This window comes from Ursus americanus, chromosome 3 (genome assembly GCF_024610735.1).
Source record: "Ursus americanus isolate L20-20 chromosome 3, mUrsAme1.1.p, whole genome shotgun sequence".
In the NCBI taxonomy this organism is placed as follows: domain Eukaryota; kingdom Metazoa; phylum Chordata; class Mammalia; order Carnivora; family Ursidae; genus Ursus; species Ursus americanus.
In genome coordinates this window covers 49,892,849-49,914,301 of record NC_142129.1, presented here as the reverse complement: position 1 = coordinate 49,914,301, position 21,453 = coordinate 49,892,849, and the positions used below count along the sequence as shown (strand labels likewise).

The 21,453-nt window shown below is 41.6% G+C and overlaps 1 long non-coding RNA gene across 4 annotated transcripts in view; it reads left to right on the top strand.

Moving 5' to 3' along the window:
• LOC123789166 (uncharacterized) overlaps positions 1–21,453 on the top strand; it is a 248,153-nt gene that overhangs the window by 146,414 nt on the left and 80,286 nt on the right. For all 4 annotated transcript variants that reach the window (XR_015723932.1, XR_015723933.1, XR_006778698.2 and 1 more), the window contains 2 exons: positions 10,911–11,071; positions 13,351–13,459. This is a non-coding gene — a long non-coding RNA (uncharacterized LOC123789166). The remainder of the gene's footprint in view (positions 1–10,910; positions 11,072–13,350; positions 13,460–21,453) is intronic.

Here is a 21,453-nt window from a genome sequence, read left to right as displayed (position 1 = left end):
ATGCTTGTCATTGCTCTCTGAGGTATTTTTAACATGGCAAATCTTTGTCAGATAATTCTACCATTTCTGTCATCCCAGTGTTGCCTCTTTCGTTCCACTATGCTCTTCCTGATTCTTGCTATCATGAGTGATTTTTCTATCACATCTCAGATATTTTCACGTGTTACGGGAGTCTGGATCTTCTTTAACCTTGTGTTTTAACCTTATTTAACCTGCTCCGGTACAGAAGGTCAGGGGGGCTGCCTCAGCTGCCAGGGGAAGGTAGAAGTCCACATTCCCACTCAGCTCCGTTGACACCCAGGGAGGGGGCTCCCCATTACTGCTGGGCAGAGATGGCAATTCCAGCCCCTCCCGGCCGTGCGGTTCCGCTGACAACTCTAGTGGGGGTGGCCTCACTACTGCTGGCAACAGTGAGAGACTGGCTCTCCACTTGGACTCCTCTGACGTCACCCCCTTGGGGAGGAAGAAGGGACCTCCTAACTGCCTGATGGAGTGGTAGTCTGGGCTCTTTGGCATGGTCTCCACTGACTCGGGGGTGGGGGGTTGGTGCAGGGCAGCTCATTGCTTGACCTTCTCTGATATCACCCCCGAAGGGCATGAAGATGCCTCATTACAGCCTCTCAAAAGCTGAAGTCTACACTTCCCACACAGCTTCTACTGGTGGGAGTGGGGCCACGGTTTTTCCTGTGCTGTTGGCTGGAGGAGAGTGGTGATTGTCCAGAAGTTTTTTGTCATGCTAGGCTGCCTCTTTCCCGGTGCTTTGACTAGCAAGAACAAGTTTTTGTGGGGATTTTTTTTTTGGTACGCGTCTGTTGGCATTTCCAAATGGCCGGCATCTTCAGCTCCAAATCTGGGATAGACAAAGCAAAAAGAAACCCCAGGACATGCACCATTGTGTCCTTCCTCAGGTCCCATGGCTCCCTAGCTGGTCTGCCCTTTCTGTCCACCTTTCAGAGTTTTATTTGTTTTATATGTAATGTCTAGCATTTTTAGTTGTATTTATCAGAGGAATAAAAAAAAACCCTATCTGCTCCATCTTTCCTGAAGCGGAAGCCTTTCAGAAAGGTCCACTTTGAGAAATGCTCTTTATCAGCCTTTGCATTGTGTTGTGACATGCCAACATGTTTGAAGCACTTTGTTACTTGTAACTGATAAGGTGTCAAGGCTTGCAAATGATTGACTCTTTGATAGATTAGAGCAGATGCAGGATTATCCAACCTTCCAGTTAGTTTTTACAGGATAACCAACTACCCCAGAACTTAGCAGCTTGAAACAACCATTTATTTCCCTCATGGCAGGTCAGAAATTTGGGCTGGGTTCCACCAGGCACTTCTGTACTTGACTGCTGCTTTCATGTGTCTGTTCTGCTGTGAGTCAGCTAAAGCCCACCCCTTGGCTGGGCTCTCCCATATCTGGATGACAGGGCTGACTCAGGGCTGGCATGCATGGTCTTTCATCCTGCAGCAAGCTAGTGAGGACTGTTCCGATAGGGGAGTTGAGACAAGGAGAGAGCAGAAGTATACGTGGCCTCTGGCACACAGTCACTTCCACCTCACTCTGATGGCCAAAGCAAGGCACAAAGCCAGTTGAGATTCAAAGTGTAGAGGAAACAGACTCCCCGTGTGGAAGAAACAGCGAAGTCACTTTACAAAGAACGTGGATTACACGGAGGGGTAGAGAACTGTGGTCAGTTTTTCAGTGTACCATATCCCTATAAAAATGTCTTCTCACTTGTATTTTCTAGCATGTTTTCTTGAGTAGGGAAAAAAACCCTGACCCGTAATTTCTCATAACCACTGGATAAACTCATGGGAAAATGTCACATGTATGAGAGTCACTGGTGATAGCAGGAAGCAGATGATAGCCAGTCAGGGTGATTGACCTGAAGTACAAATCTGATCATGAACGTAAGACTCTTAAATGACTTCCCAATGTCTACAAAGAATTCCAAACTCAGTATGGTACATAAGGCCACCTGTGAGCTCACCAGCCTCCCTCCCACCTCCCACTCTGCAGGTTAACATATGGATCTGAACACGGTTCCCTTGCACCTCCTGTGTTATTCCAGGCTTTGCTCTACCCTTTGTGCTATTTCTTCTGCCTGTAATACCTTTCCCCGCCTGCTCTTCAACCATCTTCTCTGTCTGGCTAGCTCTCCCTCTTCCTTACAGGCTTAGCATGTGGGTCATGCCTTGAGGTAGGCTTCTCTGGCCACCCCCCCCGCTTCACAGGCTAGATTCATTCATTCATCTCTGCTCAAAATGTGCGTTGTGCTAATGGAGTACTTATTATACTGAAATCGTCCATTTTAAGTCTGGCTTCCCCACTAGACTATGAGTTCCTCCAAGAAAGAAAGTCCATTCTTATTTAACTTCGTAACTGCAGTTTTTAGCACAGTGCGTATAATGTCGAATAAATAATAGAGCAGATGCTGATGGTGCTGCCATCCATATCTCCGGGTCCTTACCACTTCGCTCTGCTCTGGGTGTGACTTCCATCTGTTACTGGCTCATGGCAACTCGAGCTGTTCTTGGAATAATTCACTGTACTTGTTTCTTCAGATAAATAAGAGGTGGGGCAAAATATCTTCTTTTGAAGATGACCTAAAAAGAAATATAGTGATTTTTATATGCCTCATCCAGATAAAAATGAATTTTTAATGATCTAGGTTCAAATCTCCTTCTAATTAGATATTCAGCCTAGACAAAGAACCCAACCTCTCAGTGACTTCCTCTGAAAAATGGAGCTAATATAACTGGGTTGTTGTGAGAATTAAATGCTATAATCCTTGCAGACTGCCTAAGCACAGAAAACTGTTCTGTTTTTGTTCTCAGAAAGGTTATGGCTAGAAATTTGCATATCTATGCATCATCCGAAAAGAGAATTTTGTGGAGGTCACACAGTCAACAACCGAGGGTGTTTGTTGCAAACTTAGAAAAGCACCCTTGCGCAGAGGCATAAAAAGGTTAACTTCTTACGTTTCAGAGTGTCCAAGATCCAGTGATCTTTGGCCCTTTTGCAAGTTAAAAGGATTGAGTGAAAGGGAGCAATTGATTTCTAGACTCCATTTTGGTGGAGTCCCTAAAAGAGTGTGTTTGTTTGGTGGGAGAGGGGGTTCTGTTTTAAAGAACTGAAAACTTGTCTGCTAAACGCTTTGTAAACAAGCTTTATCGGATTAGCAGAACCTGTGAAAAATACGATGACTGAAAGCAGAAGTGCCAGTAGGCTCTAGTAATGCCATGATTTTTCAACTCTTTTAAAAGTCCCTTATGTGAAACCTCTCCAATGGGGGTACAGGGAACCAGGAGACCTGAGTTCCAGACCCAACTACTCCCACTCCCTGGCTGTATGTGACCTTGAACAAGTTCCAGCCTTTCTGTTCTCAATTCCATCACTTACTTAAAACGAAGAGACAGTGTGGTCCCTTCCAATCTAATAGCCATGATTTTTGAAGTGTTCCTATCTGCTTTTTCTGGAGCCCCCTCCAGCCTCTCTGAGCAATGGGAGCTCCACGTTTGGCCCCCAACTTTGGCAAAGATTGTGCTTTTCCCTTATCCAAGGAGGGGTCAGAATTCTCAAGGTAACTAAATGATACTGGGTCTAGTGTTGTAGATGAGATTATAGGCTGTGTCTATCCAAAATTGCACTGCGGTTTGTGAGCAACTTTCGGGGAAATGAACATCGGGAGCTGCATATGAGGAGCTAGGGCTAAAACGCAAGGGGCAGGATCTCCGTGAATAATAAGAACGCTGCTATATGGGTAGCGATCCGCATTAATTACGTTTAAGACCACATCTCGGACGCATTTTGCTGTAGCGTGAGAATAGTGATCCTGAATTCTGATTCAGGATTCAAAATTCCAGAAGCTCCCCCACCCCATGTACTGACAGAAACTTCCACTTCAGTTGCTGTGGGTGGGGCTTACCAGACTTTGTATGTGGGGAATTCTGAAGACGGCCAAGTTTGAGAATCAATGTATTTAGAGCCCTGATGTGCCTCTCTGCTTCTTCCTTGAGGCGGACATTTCCATCTGCCCATCAAAAGCAAATAACAAAACTGAGATCCTTTTGTCATTTACCTGACTAAATCTAGCTTTCAGTGACTGTCGTTACTATTTCCGTATTACCTAACCCTGGCTTGGCACATAACAGACGAAGTTAATATTTATACTGTTTACAAAACAGGTCAATAAGCACTGGAACCATGGCACACAGAAGAGAATTTGCTGCATCATGAGGCCATTTGAATCCTCTGATGGCAGTGCAGTGGTCTGTATGACAGAGTTCAGGGACTTTGGACTAGCAAAGCTCCAGACTTTGCAAGTCCCAGATCATAGCTCCTAATCTTCAAGAGTGTGACTGTCACAAAAAAAAAAAAAAAAAGTTTAGGGGAGTGGAATAATATTGCTCCTGCTGAAGCTTGTTCCTGGCACTAGTAACCTTGTTTACTTGCTCTCCAAAAAGATTGGCATCCCCAGTTCCAGCACTGTGCTTCCAGCAGCTGTCCCCAAATGATTAATGCAAGCAGGCAGACAAACCTTGGCTCATTTCTAAATTGGAGAACTACCTGCAAATTAATACACTGGCCTAACCTCCTTTGAGTGGGATTGATGAGGATTTTCTCAAGCTAATGTCCATCTAACATCACTGAGGGGCTAAGGCTGTACTTAACTCTAAATTGTACCTATGACAGGGCTGGTTCAATGACCTGTTTGCTTAACTTAGTCAACAAGCCCTGATTTCCAAATAATACTCCTCAAAACACTCTTCAGAGTGGACTTGGAAAGCACTCCCTGCTTTCTTCCCTGCCATGAAAAAACCAAGTGTCAGAAATGAAGAATTTCAATGAAGGGATCTACTGATTGGATTCTGCCTGTGCAGTGTTTTCAATCAGACTCTCCAAAGTTTGCTTTTTCTAAAACCCGTATCTCCCAGTTTTGTAAGGGAGAGCTCAATAAATTATTTTAAAAGAAATAAAAATATTCATTCTCTATGCCTTGATAATTCCATTCCTAGTCCTTTATAATCCGCCTTATTTTCCTTTTTCATGCTAGAAGGAGGGAAGGAGAGAGAGGAGAGAGGAAGGAAGGGAAGAAGGGAGGAAGGAAGGAAGATGTTACATATATAGATGTGCTTCAGACAATACAGGTATTAGTTAAGTAAATTGTATATCAATTTGAGGGACTATTACAAAATTATAATTACAAATGTATAGAACAATGTAAAAATGGTGATGTTCATGTGAAAAAAGCAAAATAACAACAATACATCTACACTATACATTGTAAACTAGCAAGAAATATGGAAAATAAAAAGTTGATATTTGGTAGCTATGGAATCCTGACAGCTTTTATTTCTTTTCAAAATTTCTGTTGATGTTGTTTTAATGCAGTTGTGCATTCAAAAAGAAACATCTCTTTTTTGCAACTTTGAACAGTTGCAAATGCTCTCTTATAATCTAACAGTAAAGTATACTCTAAAGAGTATAAACTCATTCTATTCTGTGAACACTTGAACCTTCTTAAAGATTTATACACACACGCACACATATATACACACACGCACACATATATACATATATATAATTTTTAATATTTATAACACGGGTAGAATGTATATATCGTTATCTCTTGTTTGATAGATGAAGGCTCAGAGGTGCTGGAACATGAATGGTTTGACCAAGGTTGTATCATTTGTCAGTGACAAGTAGGAGTAGGAGGAAGAACACCGTAAATCCCTGAGTGCTGAAATGAAATCCATCTCACAATCTATACTCGAGTTTTCAAAGAGCCCAGGAGACTACCACAGTTGGTGAACACTGATCGTTTTTAAGCGCTGGGATTTGTATAGTAGAAGGGACTGATAGCCAGTCTTCCTGACTCCAGCCTCAACTGTGTCTAATCCAGCATACACATACAGCTGCGAGAGGACTCTTGAAATAGAGCTCTCAGGCTGTCACGCCGCTACTCCAGAACCAGGAGTGACTACAGGTGAATAGCTCAGACGCTAGGTGCTGGCATTCAGGGCCGTCCGTAACCACTCTGCTTCAGCTAACCTTTTTGCTGAGAACTACCTGCCGTGTATCTCTCTCCCTTCCAGTCCAGCCAAATTCTAATACTTTCTGTGTGGTTGATGATTCCCTGCAAGAGTTCTTAAATTTTGTATTTTCATTTTCATGTTAAAATCTTTAGAAACGTACATTTTTAAAGTCTGGTTTCTTTGGGTGATCCCTCATCACTAAGTGCTGTCGTTCACCATCAGGGCCTGGATTCTTCTGCGTACTTAGAATCACATTGGCATCGAGGAGAACATCTTCCACTGTAATGGGCTGATGTGTAAGGAACAGAGACAGGACCAGAAAATCATGACAACATGCTAGCACTGTGTAAAGGCCAGGCGTCTCTGTGCACAAGAGAAGCAAAGGTTTCCTGGTAGTGGGGACGGAGGGGTGTAGCAGGAGAGCTGAGTCACCACGTGGCATGCATGTACCAGTCTCCCAAAGCTTGCACCGTGGCATCCACCTTTCAGGGATGCAAGCATCTGTTTGGCTACTGGGAACCATCATCTGACCAAAAAAAATTAACCTTTTGAAACCAAATATTACTGGTTTAGGAGTCTTGATATTTAATTTGTAAATTTTCTTTGGTTTATAAGTGCTCTAATGCCTTTGTTATTATTCCAGTTACTGTGGGTGAGTAACATGTTGAATTTAGTGGCTTAAAATAACATTTTACTATTCTCTCTCAGGGCTCTAGCAGTTGACGAGGCTCCGCTAGGCAGATCCTGCTCAGGGCCTCTCACGGTCACTGCTGGCTGGTGGCTGAGTCTGGAAGTACCCAAAGTCTCACTCACGTATCTGATGCTAGGGCTGGGAAGACTCCAACAGCTGGAGCTCCATGGGCATGTATCTCTAACTCTGTATGATCTCCCCACATGCTCCCGTGGTGGATTCAAGGTAGCCTAACTTCTAACAAGGTAGCTCAGGGCCCTAAAGGGGATAGACAGACTGACAGATAATAGAGGGAATGACACACTGTTTCACATTTTCTAATTTAGTAGCAGATGTCACCCACTCTCCCTTCCACCGCAGTCTACTCATTAGAAGTGAGGCACCAAGATCAACCCACATGTGAGGGGAGGGGAGTTAGAAGCTACTTTTATGGAAGAAGTGTCCAAAATCACCACAGTGACACAGTTCTCTTCCCTTCCTATTTGCTTATCCAGATCCTGTGAGGACAGGATTTTGCAACCAGATTAAGTATTCCCCTGAAGACATCCCGGGTTGCTCCCAGCCTAAATCATTTCTCCTTTAATAAAAACCTCACAGCCTGTGGGCTGTACCATAGAGGTAAACCTTCACTTGTTCTGCCTCGTATTGTTTTGTTTCTGATGATGGATCAAAATTTGAAACAGGCATTATACAAATATGCTCTAACTAAATAAAACCCTCATACCAGTTCTATAAGGACGTCTATTAACCCCATTTTATAGTTGAGGTCATTGCACAAGGTCACTTCAGCTGGGCTAGGTCTATTTGACTCCCGAGCCTTTTCTCTTAAGCACTATGTCATGTGCTACTTCCTGTAATTTAAGTCATATTTGTGGAATATGACTGGGAAGCATAAAGGAAAAAAAAAAAAAAACAGGAAAAGGAAAGGGAAAGGGAACCCATAAAAGAGATATATGAAGGCAGTAATGTTAGAGGGATGACCACAGTGACTACTTCAGAGGTGCCCGGCACCCTGGTCAGCCACTCCCCCCTCACAGCCATGCCAGTCTCCCCCTTTGAACTAGCAATCATAAAATGTGCCTGCATCTACAGTGACATTTGGAGGACAAAAGCACTTTGCAAATCTAAATGCAAAATATGCAGAGTAACCACTCAGAGATGAAAGGTGAGTGGAGAAGCTGAACTCTCTGGCTAAAGTGACTACCACTGATTTATTGCTAAGTTCAGGAAGACCATAAACCCAACACCCATGCCAGTGCACACACAATATGGCCTATCACTCATCACATTTGGTACAATCAATTTAATGTCCTCATTTAAATATCCCTCTGAAAGAGGATCTCTGGAAATGGGACAGATTTTCAGTGTTATCTTCAGCAAATGAATCCCCATAACATGCAGGACCGTTTCTGGAGGTTTGCAACTATTTAAATAAGAACTGATAAATAAATTCCATATGAATGTGTCGCTTCTAGAAAGCTTTACATCGCCAGGGGTACTGCAAATTTGCTTTTCATTAACCTAATGAGCAGAATTCAGTAGTCAAACAGGACTTGGAAAGTGCCTGCCAATTAGGTGAGGCACCAGAACTCTTCCACTTGGAATCGGAGGCCAATCCATTAGTAAGATTGCACAATGATGAAAATGTATTTAAGTATCTAGTTATGTCTCCAGTTATATTTATGACATGCAAACTGGGTTGTCCTGCCAGAAATCTGAGAGCTGGTCAGTTTGTGACTGCCAGGGAGCTAAATTTAAAAGCTATTTTTTAACCAAAATTATTAAGAGAGACCAAGAGGGGTAAAGTAAAATTAGGTTGAGGGCTGAAGAAATACAATATAATGGCTGAGAGGGCAACTTTTTGGGCATCTCTCTCAGTCACTGACTAAGCGCATGACCTGGAACAACTAACAATAGTTCTCTAAACCTGAGTCTCCTCATTGGAAAATTAAAGATAATAATAACAGAGTTGTTTTCAAAATTAAATGACAACGTCTATAAAAAGTGCTTAGAACTGTGCCAACTCACAAAGTAAATGTTCAATAAATTATAGTTAATACCATCATCAGGGAATAAATAAAAATGACATTTCTTCTACCTTCTCTTGGCAACAATGAGTTTATTTAACCTTTTGTAATTTAAAAATCCCTCTAAGGCTCTGATGCAAGGCCATGGTCTACTTCTCCAGACAAGTGTACATGTGTACACACTCAAAATTTTGCAATTTCAGAGGTTCAAGGACTTCCTGGAGTCTAAAAACTCTGGCCTCCTCTATCTCCTCCATTCTCTCTTACGGTCATTTTGAAGTTGTGTGGCTATCCAGATTTCACACCTATTTAATCAGTCTTCTTTAATGCCAACTTCTGGAAGTAAGAAAACCAACTCTAAAACTGTCAGTGTTTATATTTAAGATTTGAGAAAATTTAAGATCAAGGTAATCAGTCAATTAAAAAATTACAAGCAACTCAATAATAGGAAAATAAACAACATGATTGAAAAATGAGCCAAAGACCTTAAATAGACACCTCTCCAACAAAGATCTAAAGATGGCAAATAAGCATATGAGAAGATGCTCCACATCATGCCCTCAGAAAATGCGAAATAAAACAATGAGATACCACTCTCCCCCTATTGGAATGGCCAAAATCCAGAATATCGACCACACCAAATGCTGACAAGGATGTGGAGCAACAGGAATGCTCATTGATGGCTGGTGGGAATACAAAATGGTACAGCTACCTCGGAAGATAGTTTGGTAGTTGCCTACAAAACTCTTGCAATACTCTTACTATATGATCCAGCAATCACATTCATTGGTATTTACCCAAAGGAGTTGTAAATTTATGTCCACAGAAGAAGCTGCACACGGCTGTTTATAGCAGCTTATTCATGATTGCCAAAACCTGGAAGCAACCAAGATGTCCTCTGGTAGGTGAATGGATAAATAACCTATGATACATCGAGACAATGGAATACCATTCAGTGCTAAAAGGAAATGAACTATCAAACCACAAAAAGATGTGGAGGAAACTTAAATGCATATTACTCAGTGAAAGAAGCCAACCTGAAAAGGCTATATACTGTGTGGTTCCAACTGCATGTCTTCTGGAAGATGCAAAACTACAGAAACAGTAAAAAGATTAATGGTTTCCAGGGGTTAGGGAGGAGAGAGGTGTGACTAGGCAGAGCACAGAGGATTTTTAGGGCAGGGCGACTACTCGATGTGACACATAGAGTAATGGCAATTGCATATCACTGTACATTTATCCAAGCCCATAGAACGTACAATGCCAAGTACACTATGGAAAACCTTGGACTTCGGGTTATAATGATGTGTCAGTGTGGGTTCATCAATTATAACCAATCTAGCACTCTGGTGGCGGGTGTTGCGATTGGAGGAGGCCAAGTATGAATAGATGAAGGGAGAATATGGGACATCTCTGTACCTTCCACTCAATTTTGCTATGAACCTAAAACTTCTGTAAAAAGTAAAGCCTATTTTTTAAAAATTACAGGCTGTTTAAAGCTCATTAGCCCTTTTCCAAAAGAGTGATTCTAAGTTGATAGTATAGAACTCAGAACACATTAGCTGTTAGTAACTGTATTAAAAATGACAGTTCCATTACTAGGACAGTGCTCAGAACATATTTAGCCTATGAGGTTGGTACCGAACTCATTATCTTCAACAAACCTAATCTTCGTCCTGCATTTCCCATCTTGAATTGTTGGGTCAATCATTAATTTATTTACCCATTCAGCAATTGTACTAGGTCCTGGCAAGGTATAAAAGAACAAATCAGACCCTACCCGCAGAAGCTTAAAATCTACAGGAGAAAGATAGCTAAACAAAGAAAGCATTCTGGGGGCTATAATGAAAATATATACCAAGTGTTGGGTAGTGGATTAAATTGCCTGATTTTTCCCTGGTGTTCAATCTGTCTGCCCTTCTCTAAAAGGAGTAAATTCCCTACATCACTGATGTTGGGCTTGGCCATGCAGCTTGCGTTAGCCGAGTTTGTTTGTTTGTTTTAAATCTTCTATATATTTTATTACATATTATAGTACAGGGTTCATAGAATGTTTCCCAATGTTCTCTACTAAATACATTACTGAATGAAGCACTGCAAAATGCCAGGTGGTTTCCCACATGAGTCTAACTTCTGTAATCTTAATACTCATAGAGTTACAAAAGAAATCTGCAAAAGGCAGTGGAATGGAGGTGGCCAGTCGCTGTGGCCAGCTGCGCTCTTGACTGCTGAACGATGACACTGCCTTCTCCAGGAGCTGATCTACGTCCTTGGCTGACAACCCAGAAAAAGCTGAGACCCAAATTTGTACAGAGGTAAGGCTGAGTAGAGAGAAAACAGCTCCAGACAACCTAGAAGTCTCCAGCCATTACATCTTATTCCTGCATACACAGGAAAATGCATTTTTTCTTTTGGGGATTGCAGAATTCATGTCCTTTTGACCAGGCATAGCTAGAAGCATATGTAAATGTTTTCCCATAATGATTGAAGTTGCAAGCTGATATAGATTGATTTAACTGTTTCTGAAGTTTTTAGCTTTGTTCTGGCATTTTTGTCCCAAAAGCTGAATCTATCGTCAGATTCCATGGTCACGGGGGTGCCAGGAACATGATGGAATGTGATTCCACTTACTATGGAGGTGTCCTAAAATGTGAGCGAGCCTGACGTGTGTCACAAGTGAGCGAAAGCTTTAAACGCAACCACATGCTTCAGCGGGCCTCCAACTTGCGCTTCTGATCTCTGCTACAAGAAAAGCATGCCCGACTCAACAGCTGCTCCTTCAGTTTAGGTCCAATCTAGGTCCATAAGAAGAGTCATCTGTTGCAAACCTGCAGTTAACCTCCTGCCTGGTGCAGACCTACAGCTCATCCCTCTGCACTCATGTAAATAAGCAAGAGATGAATGTTTGTCGTTCTAATTTGGAGTTGTTACCGCAGCGAAACCTGATTGATGCTGGTGGGCTATTTCTACCTGGGCATCTGAGAAGAGAGTGTGACCAAAAAAAGACTTTGGAAACCTCAGGATGATAGTAGGTTTGGTATGGAGATGGTACAGGTTTTGGAGCAAGGTACAGCGATCAGGATATCCGGATTGGTAATGAAGGGCCTAGGATAGCGGGCTAAGGGATTTGCACCATATTCTCTAACATGGGACCTTCGAAATAACTTTAAGCAATGGAGGAAAAGGGACCAAACTTTGCATTTCAAAAAATTATTTAGTTGTACCTTGATTGTGCGGAGGACGTATAGATATAATGTCAGTAACAAAGATATTTGTCAGATGATTAAAGCAGCCCAGGTGAGATGCTTGAAGCTTTGTGGCAGGGCTGTCACATGTGCAACATAGCAGCCCCGAGCAGACCTGGAGGACAGGTAAGGACGTGATGTGGGGCGTCATAGGGGAACAATTTCAAGGACGAGGACACTGATAGAATGTGGGAAGTGAGATAAAGAGAGGAATGAAAACGACTCCCCGATTTCTACCTTGGGTGACAGGGTAGATGGTACCACACTAAGCAGAGTCAGGCTTGCGAGAGAATGCCAAGGGAAAGGCAAAGGGAAAGGGAAGCTAACTCATGGAGCCTTGGACGTCCTGTGCAGAGGTGCCTTGGGATGCCTGGGTAGATGTGCCAACAAAGTCTGAACTGGAAGGCCTGCTGTGGAGTGAAGAGGATTACCCAAGGAATGTGACTGTCAGGTCCCTGCGAAGCACTAAGGGAGGCAGGGAGAGGATGAGGATGAGAAGCCGGCAGAGGATACAGAGATGGACCGGTCGGAGGCATGGGAGCAAAGCTGAGAGGCCTGCACCATAGGAAAGGGTGTGGGCTTGAAGGCACTGAATCTCCTCTTCGTTCAAACTCCTCTCCCTCCAAACTGAGATGTAAGGTAGCCTTCTAGACAATAGGTGACCACACTTCATGAGCCATAGCTACCAAATGCCATGGACAGAGGGTACCATGTTGCCATTCCATAAAGCAGCTCACTGGCAATCACCTAAAAAAATTTAATAAATAATAATAATAATAATAATAATAATAATAATAATAATAAATGAATGAATGAATAAGAGGTGGCCAACACAGTACAATGGAAAAGGGATGTGTCCACTTCCTTGCACAAAGAATCCTTGACTTTTCCGTCATCTATTTCCATTTAAAATGCAGTTTGGGGGACGCCGGGGTGGCTCAGTCAGTTGAGGGTCTGCTTTCAGCTCAGATCGTGATCTCAGGGTCCTGGAATTGAGCCCCACGTTGGGCTTCCAGCTCAGCAGGAAGCCTGCTTCTCCCTCTCCCTCCGCCCCGCCCCTCCTCACTGCTCCTGTGCGCGTGCGCGCTCTCTCTCTCTCAAATAAATAAAATATTTAAAAATAATAAAATACAGTTTGAAAGTCAGGTTTCACATGCCAGGACTTCCATCTTACACAGCGCAGGAGGAGGAACTTGAGGCTGCTAAAACCAAGGAATTAGCCTGTCACAGATTCCCAGCATGTTAGAGGGGGCAAGCCCTGCTTGGAGTCAACATCAATCAGTTGAGTTATTTAAATACATGACCTTGCCCAAGTTCTTTCATTCATTTATTTGTTAATATTTTCTCAGTGTCTACATTGTGCCAGACCCGCTAGCAGCTGGGGATTCAGTAGTGAAGAATTTGACGAGTTCGCTCTCATGGAATGCTGTTCTGCTGGGAGAGATGGGCGTTAATCAGGTACCTCAACTGATACTATCTCTGATAGTGATATTAAGGAAGTAAATAGGGATATGAGATAAGCCAGTGGCATGCTTGAATCACCCGGAGGGCTTGTTAAAACACAGATTTTGGGGCCCCACCCCCAGAGTTTCAGTGATGTGGGATGGGTCTGAAAATGTGCATTTCTCACAAGTTAATGGGGATGCTGCTGGTCCAGGGATTGCACTTTGAAAACTAGAGAGATTTTAGGAGGTTTTTTTAGATAATAACAAATAACACCTATGTGGGCTTTGCTGCATCTCAGGTACTAATTTAAATGATTTGCCTGTGTTGGGGCACCTGGGTGGCGCAGTTGTTAAGCGTCTGCCTTTGGCTCAGGGCGTGATCCCAGCGTTCTGGGATCAAGCCCCACGTCAGGCTTCTCTGCTGGGAGCCTGCTTCTTCCTCTCCCACTCCCCCTGGCTGTGTTCCCTCTCTCGCTGGCTGTCTCTCTCTGTCAAATAAATAAATAAAATCTTTAAAAAAAATAAAAATAAATGATTTGCCTATGTTAACACACTTAATCCTTATAACAACTTTCTGAAGGGAGAACTAATTGGGTGTGCCCATTTTAGAGATGGGGAAACAGATGTTAAGCATGGTGCCCAGGTCCTAGAGCTATTAGGTGGAGGTGCTATGATTCAGCCTAGCTGTAGGGCCTAACTGCTTTCCTCACTGTGGGTCTGGGTGCATGTGCTTTGCAGGTGAGGGACAGCTTTTCTGAGCAGGTGGAGTTTGAGCTGAGACCTGTAGAATCAGAATGAGGAGCCATGAAAAGAGCTGGGAGGAGAGCATTCCTGGGCAGAGGAAATAGCAAGGGCGAAGGGCCAGAGGTAGAGAAGAGCTTGAAGCAGCTAAAGGAGAGTAAAGCAGTCACGTGGCTAAAGTTAGAAAAAGACAAAAGCAATGTGACAAAGGGTTGGAGGATTAGGCAGAGGACAGGATCAAAAGAACCCCAGTAGGCCGCAATAAGAAATTTGCATCTTATTTTACAAGCAACAGGAAGTAAAGAAATAATTTTCAGAGTAAAGCCTTTGATTCTGAGAAATAAATGTCAGTTCACGTGTGGTTATAAGAAATAATACAGAGGTCCTGCATATGCTTTACCCAGTTTCCGCCAAATGGTGACATCTTGTGAATCTATTGAACGTTATCACAACTAGGATAGTCTTAGAGAAAGTCAAGGTAAACATTTCAGTGCCCCAAAGATTCCTCATGTTGCTCTTGATAGCTACACTCACTTCCCACTCACCTTCGCCTGCCCCCCTCCATCTTCAGCTCCTGGCAACCACTATTCTATAATTGACTTTTATAGTTTTGTCATTTCAAGAATGTTACATAAATGGAATCATACAGTGTGTAGCTTTTGGGGATTGCCTTTTGTCACTCAACATAATTCTCTGAAGAGTCATTCACTTTGCTGTGTGCAATCAGTAGTTTATTTCTTTTTATTGCTCAGTAATACTCCGTGGTAGGACGTACTGCAGTTTAAACTGTCAGCCGTTGAAGGACATCTGGTATTTCCAATTTAGGGTTTTTGCAAATAAAGCTTCTACAAACACCCATGTACAAGTTTTTATGTCTTTATTTTGCTGGGATAAATGCAGAGGAGTACAATTAATAGATCACAAGGTAGTTACATATTTAGTTTTTTAAGAAGCTGCGTTACTGTTTTCCAGGGTGGCTGTACCATGGTACATTCCCACTAGCAAACCTCTCTGCATCCTAGCCAGAATTTGGTGGTGTCATTACTTTTTCATTTTAGCCATTCTGATAGGTACATACAGACATTTCATTGTGGTTTTTCTTTTTTTTTTTTTTTTTAAGATTTTTATTTACTCACTTGTCAGAGAGCACAAGTAGGGGGAGAGGCAGGCAGAGACACCCAGGTGCCTCTTCTTTGTGGTTTTGATGACATTTTAATAGCTAAGGATGGTGAACATCTTTTCCTATGTCTACTGGCCACCTGTGTATCTTCTTGAGAGAAACGTCTCTTCATGTCTTTTGCCCATGTTCTGATTGATTTGTTGATTTTTTATCTCTTGCGTGTTGAGAGTACTTATATATTCTAGATTCTATTCCTTTGCCAGATACGTGGTTCACAAATATGTTCCCCCCTCTGTTGCTTGTTTTTCATTTCTTAATAGAGTCTTTCACAAAACAGAACTTTTTAATTTTGATAAATCCAATTTATCAATTTTCCTTTCAGAGATTATACTTTTGGGGTCAAGTCTATGACTCTTTGGCCCAAGAGCTTAAAATATTTCTTCTATTTTTTTAACCATAACTTTATGTTTCGCTTTTAAGTCTGTTGTCCATTTTGAATTAATTTTTGTGTAAGGACCGAGGTTTATGGTGAGGCTCCTTTTTTTTGCTTATAGATGTCCAATTGCTCCATTTGTTGAAACATCCATCTTTCTTCCATTGAATTGCTTTTGTCCTTCTGGCAAAAGCCATCTGAATATGTTTGTGTGAGTGTATTCCTGGGCGCATCCCTTTACCGGTACCACACGGCCCTGAGTCAAGAGGCTATCTAACCAGTCTTGAAATCAGGTAGATGGGTTCCTCCCACTTTATTCTTCTTTTTCAAAATCATTTTAACCCTTCTTTTTTTTTTTAATATTTTATTTGTTTATCTGACAGAGATACAGTGAGAGGGAACACAAGCAAGTGGTGTGGGAGAGGGAGAAGCAGGCTCCCCAAAATCAGGGAGCCCAACACAGGCTCAATCCCAGGATCAAGACCTGAGCAGAAGGCAGATGCTTAATGACTGAGCCATCCAGGCACCCCTATTTTAACTCTTCTATTTTTTTTAATTTTTCGTATACATTTTTGAACAATCTTATTTGTATCTACCAAAAAATCTTGCTGCAGTTTTGTAGAAATTGGGTAAAACCTGTATGTTAATTTGGGAAGAATTGATATTTTTAATATGCTGAGTCTTCCTATCTATAAACACCATACAAATGTCCATTTTTTAAATTTCTTTCATCAGCATTTTTAGTCTTTACCATACAAGTCCTAAACATGTTTTCTTAGATGTATAGCTAAGTATTTTACTTTTGTTTTTGAGCAATTATAAATGGTATTGGAATTTAAGTTTCAGTGTCCACAGATTCATTGGTAGTATATTGAAATACAGTTGAGTCCTGAATGCTTATCTTGTATCTTGCAACAATGCTGAACTCACTTATTCGTTCTAGGAAGTTGTTTTTGTCGATTCCTTGGGATGTTCTAAATAGACTGTCATGTCATCTGCAAATAGTACCAGTTTTTTCTTTTCAATTTGTACGAGTTCTATATCCTTCTCTTGCCTTACTGCACTAGCTAGAACTTCTAGCACTGTGCTGAATAAGAGTGGTGGGTGCGGGGGTGCCTGGGTGGCACAGCGGTTAAGCGTCTGCCTTCGGCTCAGGGCGTGATCCCAGCATTATGGGATCGAGCCCCACATCAGGCTCCTCCGCTAGGAGACTGCTTCTTCCTCTCCCACTCCCCCTGCTTGTGTTCCCTCTCTCGCTGGCTGTCTCTATCTCTGTCAAATAAATAAATAAAATCTTAAAAAAAGAAAAAAAGAGTGGTGAGTGTGGACATCTTTATTTAGCTCCTGAACATACAGAGAGAGCATTCAGTGCTCCACCATTAAGTTTAATGTTAGCTGTAGATTTTTTTGGTAAGTACTCTTTATCATGTTGATGTAGTTCTCTTCTATTTCAATTTTTCTGAGAGGTGGTTTGTTTGTTTTTAAATCATGAATGGTATGGAATGCATTTCTACATTGAAGGATGTGATCATGTGTATTTTTCTTCATTAGCCTGTCAACATAGTGGATTACATTGACGTAGTTTCAAATATTGAATCAGCCTTGTGCCCTACAATAAATCTCACTTGGTCATGGTATATAATTCTTTTATATGTTGCTAAATTCTATTTGCTAATGTTTTGTTAAGGATTTTTGTGTCTATATTTATGAGGGATATTGAATATTGGGGTAATTTTCCTTTTTTTATGTTATCTTTGGTTTTGATATTGAAATCATACTAGCTTTAAAAAATTAATTGGGAAGTTTTTCCTTCTATTTTCTGAAAGAGATTGTGTAGCATTGATTGTTATTCTTTACAGCTGTGGTGAAATTCTCCAGTGAAACTATCTGGGCCTAGAGATTTTGTCTGAGGGAGTTTTAAAATTACAATTCATTTCCTTAATAAGTATAGAACTATTCAAATTATCGACCTCATGTTGGGTAAGTTGCAGTAGTTTGTGACTTTGGAGGAACTGGTTAATTTTGTCTACGTTGTCAAATTTATGTGTGTACAGTTGTTCATGGTATTCCACTATTATCCTGTAGACGTGTGCAAGACCTATATCCTATCCCCTGTTTCCTTCCTGATATTGGTAATTGGTTCTTTCTCTTTTTTGGTCAATTTTTGCAAAAAAAAGTTTGTCAATTTTATTGATCTCTTCAAAGAACCAGTTCTTTCATTGATTCATTGATTTTTTGTTTCAATGGTTTTTCACTATTTGTTAATTTTCAGTGTCCTCAATTTCTACTCTGATATTTATTATTTTAATTTTTCTGCTTTCCTTGGGTTTCTTTTGCTTTTCTTTTTTATTCTTGAGGTGGGAACTTAGATAATGGGTTTGAGAATTTTCTTTTTTTTTTCTTTTAATGCATACATTTAGTATTGTAAACTTCCCTCTCCATACTGCTTTAGCTATGTCCCACATGTTGTTCACATGTTGTATTTTCATTTTCATTCAGTTCAATGTATTTTTAAACATTTATCTGGAGACTTCATCTTTGACCCGTGGATTGCTTTAAAAGGTTTATTTAGTTTCCAAGTATTTTTTTAAAAGATTTTATTTATTTGTCAGAGAGAGAGCACAAGCAGGGGGAGCAGCAGGCAGAGGGAGAGGCAGACTCCCTACTGAGCAAGGAGCCCCACTCAGGACTCAATCCCAGGACGCTGGGATCATGACCTGAGCCGAAGGCAGACACTTAACCGACTGCGCCACTTAGGCGTCCCACAAGTATTTAGAGTATTTTCCTGCTATCTTTCTTATTGGTTTCTATTTTTATTCCAATGTGATCAAAAAACACACTCTGTATGATTTCAACTATTTTAAATTTTCTAAGGTTTGTTTTATGATCCAAGATATGATCTATCTTTGCATATGTCCCTTGGATACTGCTGTTGTTGGCTGAAGTGTCTTGTAAATATTGCTTCAATCCTGTTGCTTGATGATGTTGTTATAGGATTTTTCTATATCCATACTGATTCTCTGTCTGGTTATCCTATCAGTGCTGAAAGTGAATTTGTGAGAGTGAACAGTGAATTTGTCTTTTTCTCCTTTCAGTGACATCAGTTGTTGTTTCATGTATTTTACAGATCTGTGGTTTGGTGCATACATACTTAGGATTGCTATGTCTTCTTGATGGGTTGACCCTTTTATCATTATATGATATCTCTCTCTGTCTCTGGTAATTTTCTTTACTTTGAAATCTACTTTATCTGATGTTAATATAGCCATTCCTGCTTTCTTTTGATTAATGTTTTCATGGCATATCTTTTTCCATACTTGCCTTTATTTTTATATTTGAAATGAGTTTCTTATAGATAGCAAATGTTGGGTTATGGTTTTTAACATACTCTATCTCTGTCTTTTAATTTGCATATTTAGACTGCTTGCGTTTGTGTTTTTTATTTCTTTCTTTTTTTTTTTTTTTTAGACGGCTTGCATTTAATGTGATTATTGATGTATTAGGACTTAAGTTGTCCACGCTGGGAGAAGGGGGTGCTTCTTGTTACTGCTGCAGGAATGGGAGTTCTGGCTCCCTGAGGGGTCTCCACCGACATTGTAAAAAGTGTGGGCTTCAGTACTGGTCAGTGGGGGGTAAAAGTCCTGACTCCCTCCATGACCTCCTCTGGCACCACCCCAGCGGGAGAAGCAAGCTGCCTTGGTACAGCCTTGTGAGGCTGCAAGTCTAGGCTCCCGCTTGGCTTTTGCTGGTGTGTGTAGGGTAGAGTCACAGTGTCATTTCTGTGGTATTTGGCTGGAGTGAAGTAGTGATTGTCTAAAAGTTTTTGTCTTGTAAGACTGTCCTTTTCCTGATCCTTTTACTAGAAAGAGCAGGGTTTTGTTGGGACTTCTTTTTGTCTCCTCCTGATGTTGGCATTTCCAGATGCCAGTTCCCAGTCTACAATAAATGGGGCAAAAGGAAAACCCAGGAAACTCACCCAGAGTCTTTTCATGTTAGTTTTGTATATGATGTCCAGGCATTTTAGTTGTGTTTGTATATTAATCACGTTTTTAATTTTCTGTACATTAAGATGTTTTGACATTTTTTTTTAAAGATTTTATTTATTTATTTGTCAGAGAGAGAGAGAGCATGAGCAGGGGGAGCAACAGGCAGAGGGAGAAGCAGGCTTCCTCCCCCCCCCAGCAGGGAGCCCGATGCAGGACTCGATCCCAGGACTCTGGGATCATGACCTGACCTGAAGGCAGACACTTAACCGACTGAACCCCCCAGGTGTCCCTGGATGTTTTGACATCTTAGAAAACATTCCTAGGGGTGTCTGGGTGGCTCAGTGGTTAAGTATCTGCCTTCGGCCCAGGGCCTGATCCCAGGGTCCTGGGATCGAGCCCTGCATCAGGCTCCCTGCTCCTCTGGAAGCCTGCTTCTTCCTCTCCCACTCCCCCTGCTTGTGTTCCCTCTCTCGCTGGCTGTCTCTCTCTCTGTCAAATAAATAAGTAAAATCTTAAAAAGAAAGAAAGAAAGAAAGAAAGAAAGAAAGAAAGAAAGAAAGAAAGAAAGAAAAGAAAAGAAAAGAAAAGAAAAGAAAAGAAAAGAAAAGAAAAGAAAAGAAAAGAAAAGAAAACCTTCCTAGTCCCTCCATGGCTAGTCAGTTCTTAGAGATAGCAAAAGACTCAACCATGAATAAGCCTTTGAAATGTAAACTAACAAATCCAGAGCTGTATCTCCCCATCTGGCCTGTGCACCCCAGGAGGCAATATTTCTCTGCCTTAATCATCTCAGGGCCAGGTGCCAGACAACTAGAGACTAACCCCATAGCCCAAAGTCCACTGAAATTATTCAAACTAGCCAATCCCAAACTGTTTATCCTGCCCTGCCTTGCCTCTGCCAGGAAATCCCAGTAAAGTCTTCTGGCCTAGGCTCTCCCCTCGCTCCTGCTCCTGTTTCCTGACCAAAAGCTAGTGTTCCTTCTGTGCCCCTGTGTGACAAGCCCTCTTTTCCTGACATCAGCAATTTTTAAATCTCTACTTCATCATCTCATCATTATACAAATATGTTCTTTTCCCACCTTAAAAAAAAATCTCCCAGGTACACTCTAATGTTTTTCTCACCTTTGCACAAAAAATCTCAAAGAAACTGCCATTAGTCTCCTCCTGTTCTCAAACCCACTCTCATCAGGCTTTCTTCTGCAACAATTCATGAAAACTGTTCTTGTCAAGTCACCAATGACCTCACTGTTGCTAAAGCCGATGAACAGTTTTAAGTTCCTACCTTATTTGACAATCAGTAATAGTGATCACTCTCTCGTCCTTAATACACTTTCTTCATTTGACCTCCAGTTCACCTGAGCCTCTTGGTCGTCTTCCTGCTACCTCGGCTGCATCTTCTCAGTCCCCTCTGCTGGCAACACATCAGGTCTAGGACTTAGTCTGTTTTACTCTAACAGCACTCACCGTTTTAATGATCTCATGCAATCTCATGGCCTTAAATACCATCTCTAGGCCATGACTCACAAATTTTTCTCCACTGTGCAGACCTGTCAACCAAATTCTTGACTCACTTATTCCCCTGCTTCCTCAAAATCATCTCTTCTCAAATGTTTTGGTATGTATTTAAGATTCAGCATATCTAAAACCGAGATGCCCATCTCATTCCATAAGTCTGATTTGTCCTCAGCCTTCCTCATCTTAGCTGATGGCAACTCCAGCCCATCACCACT